The following is a 9046-nucleotide window of genomic DNA, read 5'->3' on the forward strand; positions in this document are numbered from 1 at the left end:
GCCGACTGCGTCCTCTTCCTCGCAGTTGTTGTCCCAGTCTGGGTGGTGGGCGTTCACGTCGCCAACCAGCAGTGTCTGGCGGGTGGCCGGGAGGCGGCACGGCTCGAACCGGTCTTCACGTTCGTCGTTCGTCGACCTTATAGGCGGTCGGTAGATGTTGATGATGTCGATCGGGGTCTGGCCGAGGATCCTGACCCCACAGACTTCCGTTGAGTCGTCTCCATCGGCCAGAAGAGGTCCATCCATGACGGAGAAGGGCAGGCCGGCGCGCACATACATGCACACGTCGCCACCCCTCACCGCCGCGCCAGAAGTCCGGCCTCGCGCTCGGCGCACGACCACCGGGGGCTGAAATCCCGCGAGCCTGGGGGCCGCCGTCTTGGGCAGCTGAGCCTCCTGCACCGCTATCACATCCGCTCGCACCGTCGGGAGCCAGCGCTGGAGTTCCGCTTGTTTAGGGCGGAGCCCCTCCGCATTCCATGAAACGACAATCATGTGGCTTCTCCGGCACCTGTTGCGGCGGTATCTTCTGTTTTTCAGGCGGCGGTGACGACGGCTTCCATGCCCGCGGGCCTCCCCACGATCGGCGCCCCCCATCCCGACGGCGCTATCGGGAGGGGGCATGGCCAGTTGATTAATCATTCAGCGGGCCGGGGCCGCGGCGCTCTTCGCACGGCGGCTCCCAGGCCCGGAGACTGAGTTGTAGATCCGAAGAGTTGGAGGAGGTCCGGGAGAGCAGCCGGCAGCGACGGGAGGCCGCCCCCAGCCGCCCCCCAGAGAGGGCACGATGACTCCCGTTTGGTTTCCCGGCGTCGGAGTCGGCCGTCGCCGGGCAGGCCCGAAGGCCCACACCCCCCACCACTGGACGGCGGGAGTCTCCAGGGGGCCATCCCTGCGCTCGCCGGCTTCGCAGGCTCCGGCCGCTCCGGACGGCCGCCCGGACACGGCGGCGGCGGGGAACCGCGCGCGGTCGGCGCATCGCCGGGCCGCGCGGTCTTGCCACTAGATGTCAGGCGAGACGCCACGGGCTGGCCGCTAGATGTCGGGCCAGTCGCCGCACCGGCGGGCGGCGGTGGCGGCGGCGGCGGCGGCGGCGGCGGCACGGAGGGGGGCGCGCCGCTATCATCCAGATTCACTGCACAGATCTGCTGCGGATAATCCGGGGGTAGGATACCCAGATGAACCGCGTCGAACCACGCGAGCAGTGCAGCGTTCAGTCCGTGCAGAGCGAATACAGTCGTTGAGGTCGATCTGTCACCGAGTGACAAGTCGCATGCAAACTGGCCATTGCACTGCAGCTCCTGTCCGTTGGCGGCGTAAAACCGCTCCGACGCTGCCGAGAGGCTCCTCGGGTCCACGCCGAGCTGTTCAGCTTGGGTCGGTCCGATGCAGGAGACCTCTGCGCCTGTATCAGGAGTCCACAGCATCGCTCGGAGTCCGCCGCTGTGCCGTGTCTGTAGACGGACTCTCGGTGACCGGCGGTCAGACGTGCTCCGCACGCGCACGTCGGCTATGACGGCCTGGACCGACCGACGGCGGCCTGCCGACGGTGACGGCCCGCGGCCGGCCGCTCGAGGAGTCCTCCGGCCACTGGCGCTCGGGCACATGCGGGCGAAATGGCCGGTGACGTCACACTCGAAACAGGCGGCCTGTCTGGCCGGGCACCTCTCACCAGAGGAGTGCCGGCGGCGGCCACAGCGACCACACGTCCGGTCGCCGGGCTCCGGGCTGTGATGCCGATCGCCTCGTCCGGCGCGCCTGTCGTGGTCCCTGGGCCGGCCGGTGCCGGTGCCGCGGCTCCGTGGAGCCGGTGAGCGACTGCCTCCGCTGCCGTCGTTGGACCAGCGCCGCCGGCCGGCGTCCGAAGCCGGTGCTGGGCTGGGGCGGCGCAGGCTGCGGCCGCGCCGGTAGGCCGACATCGCCTGCACCGTGGCCGGACGGAGCACCGCAGCGTTTCGTTTGGCACTCTCGTTTGCCCGGCAGATTTTGATTGCCTTCTCCAACGTCAGTTCAGGCTCAGACAGCATGGCCTGGAGAGACTCCTGGTCACTGATCCCATTCACCAGGCGATCACGAAACTGTTCGTCACGACAGTGCACACAAAAGTCGCAAAACTGAGCGAGTTCCTTTAGCGCTACTAGGTAATCATCGAAAGTCTCACCGGGCTCCTGCTGGCGCATGAAAAACTCACGTCTGTCCAGCACCACACTGCGCTGCCCGCGGAGATGTTTTCTGAACGCCGCGACGAGATTCTCACATGTGTTGGGCGTTGCAATGTCCAGCCCGTGCTGGAGAGTTCGCGTCCAATAGTCATCGAGTAGGGCGAGGAGAGCCGCCGTCTGCTCCTCGATGGGAAGGCTGTCCCACCTGGCACGCCTGGCGTGTGCCCGGACACGGGTCTCCCACGTCCCAAACTCCTGCAGGCTGATCCCCTCGTGCAGCCGCGGGCCCGGTCCCACAGACTCAACGGGCGGCCGGCGGCCGTCAGCTGGCGGGCCGGCGATCGGTCCCGAGCCCACGCCGGCGGCGGTCATTGACCCCGCCCGGGCGTCCGCGCTGGACCGCATGGCGCCGTCCAGAAGGACTGTCAGCCTTTCTTCTCGGCGCGCAGACTCCTCCTCTCGCCGGTTAGCTGCAATCAGGGCCTCCTCTAAGGATTTTTCACTGGGTGGGCAAAATTTTCGCCACTTCCCCGCCCAAGGGCGGATCCAGCCACTTGTTTTGGGGTTCAACCAATTTCAAAACCTGTTACCGGGGGGGGGGGGGGTGCGGGGATGAGACGAAATAAGCTGTGCCATTATTGGAAATAAAATGATAGTTAACGTTTGTCCCATGTTTTATGGTTAGCGATGCTCGAGCGATTCGTTCCAGATTACATGTACAGCCCTCAGCAGACTGCGTGGTAGGTATTCTTTTTCCGACAAAACTGATTATAATTCAAAAGTCATGTTATCAGTCGGTCGAAGCTCACTGCAAATAGATGCGCCATGCTCCACTCCTTCGATAGGGCCTATCAATAAACAAAGCATACCTACGCCTTGTGTGGCAACAAAATGTTTAAGTTCGTCTTGGGGGCAAATATAAACTTTTGGGTTTTGTTGCCAAACTGGATGGAAAATGCATTCGATGATAATGCCAATCTAAGCTGCGGAGTCTCGCACATATTTCTGTTACGATTTCCGAGTGCCCGATAGCATAGTATTCGCGTTATTCTCGGTTTTGTCGAAAAAAAGGATACCTACCACGCAGTCTGCAGAGGGCTGTACTTGCAGCCCTCCGCAAAAACTGCGTGGTAGGTATTCTTATTTCGACAAAACCGATACCTAATATCTCAAAGGTTATGATAATCAGTCGGTCGGAACACATTGCATATAGATGCGCCATGCTCCACCCCTTCGATTAATTCAGTCACTGAACAATGTGTACTCTTACCGTAGCAAAAAAGCAAAAGTTTGTTTTGGGGGGAAAATATAAACTTTTGTGTGTTGTTGTCAAACTAGATGGAAAATGTATACCAAAATAAGCCCAATCTAAGGTGCGGAGTCTCGCGCGTCTTGCTGTTACGATTTCCGAATGACCGTTAGCGTATTCGCGTTATTCTCGGTTTTGTCGAAAAAAGATACCTACCACGCAGCTTGCAGAGGGTTGTACCTTTATTGTACGTGCCTTTTCACTTACGAGACAATTACTTGATAACTCCAATATCGGCAGGGGCGTGGCCAAGGGGAGGGGCCACGGGGGCAATGGCCCCCTCCCTTGAGCGCCGAAGGTGCCATGGGGGCCCCACAGGCCCCGGGATATTTTTTTCTAACACTGGATAAAACGTATTTTACTCGGAAGCAAATTTATATCAATTCAAGTTTCATTTCTGTGGCCCTGGTTACCCGAGGTGCCCCTGATTACCCAATGGGCCCCTGCACTCATCCGAGGACCCCCGGTTTCCTGGGGCCTCTGGTCGCCCAGGGGGCCCCTGGTCGCTTGGGGGGAGCTAGTCGCCTGGGGGCCCCTGGTCACCTGGGGTTCTGGTCGCCTGGGCCCCTGCCCTCTGGTCGTCTGAAAGAACGTTTGTCACCTGCAGTGGCATAGCCAAGGAGGGGGGGGGGGGACCATGGGGACCATGGCCCCTCCTGGAAGCCAGGGGTCCTTATTCCATAGAGGCCCCTGACTGACACAGTGGGCCCTTGGCGACGCAAAGGCCCTGCGGCAGATCCTTTGACACAGCTGAGTAGTTATTCTTTGGCCAAGAGAGACCCAATTTTAGAGCCTTGGGGCCCTATTGAAACCAGGGGGCCAGTTGGATGGGATGGGTCCAACTTGGGTCCAACGGTGTGTAAACAGAATCAATGCGTTCCGACTGTTGGTCTGACCCTATATCGGTTTGAGGGAGCTCGGATCGGATCCACTGTCGATCTGAGGGGCCCTTATCGGTTTGAGGAGGCCCTCAAATGACCTGAACGGGCCCTTAGTTTGTCTGAGAGGGCCCTACGTCGGCCTGACTGGGCCTCTGCAAGTGCAAGGGGCCTTTTGTCGGTCTGAGTGGCCCTAGACGACTTATATGACCCTCAGACGGCTTACGAGGCTCTCATGGGCTATAGGGGCCTGTGACGGTCTGAAGAACCCTCATCCGACCTACGGGTCCTCAGACCGCCATCAGAACCGGCTGGCGACTCTATGAAGCTATTCGTGGGCCTGTCTAACAGGGGCCCATATAGGGTAAGGTGCCTAATTAGCGACCCTTTCCGATTTGCGACCTACCTCCCTACAGAAAAACTGGCAGGAGAAAACGGGGTAAAAATTTCGTCAAAAGGTCAGCCATACTTTGGTTATCAAATTAAATTATTTTCCGGTCGTCGATGTTTCTGGTGGGGCGTTTCAGGTGAGTTTAAATAAAAATGACGAGTTCCTTATCCAAAACGTGTGTGTTTGGGCCCTCTCTGATGAAAAGCGATGCACATTAGGATGATGCACCTTTTTTATTCTGAATCAACGTTCATTCTTCAATTGATTGCCGTTTTCTCATAGTGAATCACTCAACTGTGCACAGCATGGCGGGTAAAAATGTGTCGCAACTCATATTTCCTATTTGCGCCTGACATGGTCGCAAATAGCTCAAGAAGAAGAGAAAGAAAGGGGAAAAGAGAGAAATGAAAATGAGGTGTTGCTGAAGCTTGCAATGTGTGGCAGGGGATGCCAAATGTCGTCACCGACTGCAGGGGTGCCGAATTCAGCGCGGACCTCGAATATCATACGAGATAGCCCGTAAAATTTGGGTTTCATGGTGTGTCGTTTCGGGAACTAGCGACCCGCGGCCGGGCGCCGCGGAGACGTGCCCGCCATAGGGTTTTGGGGCTATTTTTTCACGTTTCGGTCTGAATCGTGAAAAGTACTGGTCGTAGCAAATATGTTCCCTGGTTTCTGAATTTTCAGCCCACGTGGAATGCGATAGGACAAAAGTCATTTTCGTACAGACAAAACTGTGCCCGCGTTTTTTGGTCAAAGTAAAAATGTTCAGCAGCTTTTAACACGTGGGCCGCCGCAAAACAGGAGACACTGGAGGACTTACGATTCAATATCTCCTAAGCCATCAAAGATAGCAAATATGTTCCCTGGATCTATGTAGATAATACTTTAGAGAACACTTCAGGCCAAAAATTGTTTCGCGACAACTTACACCCAGCCCGCGTTTTTGGCTTAAATGCAATGCAACACGGCAGCCGACCTTGAGGGCTCAGTTAGCGAGTTCATTTTTTAGCGAGCACTTCGAGCATTTCAGCGTTCGATGAAATGACATATTTTTTCAACGCAGTCGTTTCTTCATTTGCATCTAAACGCGACCTATATGATAATGTGACTGTATCGTCACACTAGAAGGTGTAATTCATGGTAATTTATAGGGCTAATTCTCGGCGCACAGCAGCAGACGGACACCGACTGACCCACCATCTAAAGGCAGTTTGGCGAAGCAGTATCGTGAATCACAGCCGCGAGATGTCCCTAGCGTAGAACACCGTCTGTTTGCCCAGTTTAAATACGTGATGTTTGCCCTCTGTCAACCCCTCAGTCATGGGGCTGGGCTCGCGGATGAATGGGCGACCGCCCGCCGCGCGGGGAGGGGGCTGCTCCCCTGACCCGGACCGCCACGGCATGGGGACGGTCCCGCACTTGCGTGCCTCACGTCGCCGCCTCACACCGGTCTGAATTACGATGGTTTTGAGCAGGGCTGCGGAGTCGATGAATTTTCGGCGACTCCGACTCCGACTCCGACTCCGGCTTTCAAAAACCAGCTCCGACTCCGACTCCGACTCCGACTCCGGGCAGAATTGTCGACTCCGACTGACTCCAACTCCCGACTCCGACTCCGCAGGCCTAGCAGGGCTGCGGAGTCGACAGATTTTCGGTGACTCCGACTCCGACTCCGGCTCGGGTTTCTAAAATCGACTCCGACTCCGACTCCGACTCCGGTCACAACTGTCGACTCCGATCGACTCCGACTCCGACTCCGACTCCGACTCCGCAGCCCTGGTTTTGAGGAACCGCCCATTGTGGTGGTGGGTGATCCAACGCAGACCATGCCAGAACCCCACTGAGGGGGTGTCACCCATGTCAGCTGGCTCAGACCCACGATATCGCCATACCAAAAGCGACGTTCCAAAGAGCAATATGCCTTTAGTGGGTATTATTGATGTTTAATTCGAGAATGTATGCATGCATGTAAACACATACCTACATGATGTGTTAAAGTACCTACTCCAACTGTACAACTTTGGCCTCTCAGCTCGAGGAATAAACTTTTTTACTTTAAAGACAGATTTTTAGTGACTTCACACTCGCACTTACATATAGCGGGGTCGAACGGACCCCTCCCGGTTTTTCGCGAATAATTCGCGCAGAAAGCGGCCGATCGCGACGAAACTTTCAGTACCCTCGATTTAATCAATTTTACACATACTCTTAAAATTTAATGACCCTGACCCCAATGACCTTTGACCTGTGGTCTGATTCTCGAGACCATGTTCGGCCGGAATTGCGAATTGGCGTATGTCGGCTGAGGCTCACATTATCCGCGCAATTTCCAATCTTTTTTTTTGGTGTGGGTTTCAAGGTCCCGTGAAGGTCAGGTCAAAGTCTTTGACCTTTGATGACCTTGCTTTACTATTTCAAGTTTTACATGTTTCTAGGGTAGTTTCTGGAGCTGATTTCGAATTCCCATTTGGAGATTTATGAAATAGTTTTGGTGCCCTCGTATGCTACGAAGCTGTCAATAGTGGTCAACACCTGCTATGGATGGCCGGCAGGTCACCTAATGGTTGACCTGACCTGACCTGACCCGACCTGGCCTAAATACATTAACCCGGCAGTTGCTGGGGTATTTCGCCACCCACCGTTTGCTGGGGGGGGGGGGGGGGGCGTTAAACGCCCCCAGCCAATAACTCGAGAACCAATAGGCGCAGCGAAACGCACGAGGAGGCGGCAAACGAAAGAACGCGACAAGACGCTTCAGATGAGTACTTTAAAGTTGAATTTTGAGGTCACAGGTCGGGTCAAGGTCAGGTCAAACACCTAAAATCGGGCTTTCATGTAGCATGGACTTCAGTACTTCGCAATGGGCGCCTCTCGTCAGTAACTCTGTCAAACGGTGCACAATCCATCATATAAAGCCTACAAGAGTGTCGGCTTCATGTAGGAGTCAGTCAAGCATAGGTCAGGGTCAAGGTCAGGTCAACCGGGTAGGCACATACCTATCCCCGAAAATCAAAACTGATATTCGCAGCCCGTGACACATGTTTTATGGGTAATTTTGGGCGTAGAACACGAATGTGACATTCATTTTATCATATCTGTACGTGTTTGGCTCAAAAAGTTCAATTTAAGAAATGCATGTATCATGGTCGTGAAGAAGTCACGAGAAATTGCCAAGATTTAGTTCAAGATTTTGGAAAATGCGGAACGATAATCAATAATCGAAGATAGCCATTTGATTGTTCATGGTATTGGCAGTCTAATCGCGTTTACGGCATGTCTGTATGTCTATTTTGTGATTTTATATGATTTTTTGAACATATGCCGTTTTTGGTCGAAAACTCAGAAATCATGACGTCACTAAAACCTCGATATCTCAAAAATCTTCCGACCGATTTTTTTTTTGAAACTTTGTCACAATAAACTTCAATCAATTCCCTACAGGTACCCAAAATTTGGCGCGCCTGCGGCGCGTCGTTTTTATGCTATAGCCCGGCGAAAAAAGTGGGGGCGTTTAACGCCCCCCAGCAACTCGCGGGTTAACCCTCGCCAGGCGAGGGCCTTTTCCATAACACGGACGGCGAGGGGGGTTGGTACAACCCCCCCTCTCGCGATTGGCTCCTATAGCACTTAGAAACGCCAAATTTACAGGGTAGGTGGGTCCATAGAAGATCTCGCCCCTGTGAAAGTTTGGTGACTCTAAGTCAATATTTAGGGGGTTTTGGGGGCATGAGTGCAAAAATTTTGCTCAAACATGTTAAAAGTTTTTCGCTTATAACTTTTTACCTAGTAAATATAAATAAAAAATAAAAGCTCCAGTGAACTCAGGACGTCCGTGCGCATCGAATGATATACTTTGTTACCAATTTTAGTGAACTCTGGAATTCAGTTGCCGCTAAGCTAGTCCAATTTCCCCTGACCTTGTACCGGTTCTTGTGACCTGGTGACCTGACCTGAAAAGACTGGGACTTCAAATTTTCAGGAAAGGTGCGAAAATGTTGGCCCAGAGGGTATGCCAAATTTGGCGGCGCTATGCGAAGCCGTTTTTACGTTATTTGCGAAAACCCTTAGGCAGGGATGCATCAACACCCCCCCCCTCGTCGGGCGAGGGTTAAGACATCAAAGGTATGTGATCAAAGCTAACATGAACTACGTGTTCAGCACCCCCACCCCCTTTTTCAACCTCACTTTACGAACTTCCAGCAAGTCCCGATTTTCCTGATTTTTGGGTCATTGACCTGACCTGGAAGGTCAACCAGTGATTAAATAAGACCATAAAATTGGGTATCATCGGCTTACTTTCGTT

This window comes from Amphibalanus amphitrite, unplaced genomic scaffold, assembly GCF_019059575.1.
Source record: "Amphibalanus amphitrite isolate SeventyFive unplaced genomic scaffold, NRLGWU_Aamphi_draft 000130F_arrow, whole genome shotgun sequence".
Taxonomy (NCBI): Eukaryota; Metazoa; Arthropoda; class Thecostraca; order Balanomorpha; family Balanidae; genus Amphibalanus; species Amphibalanus amphitrite.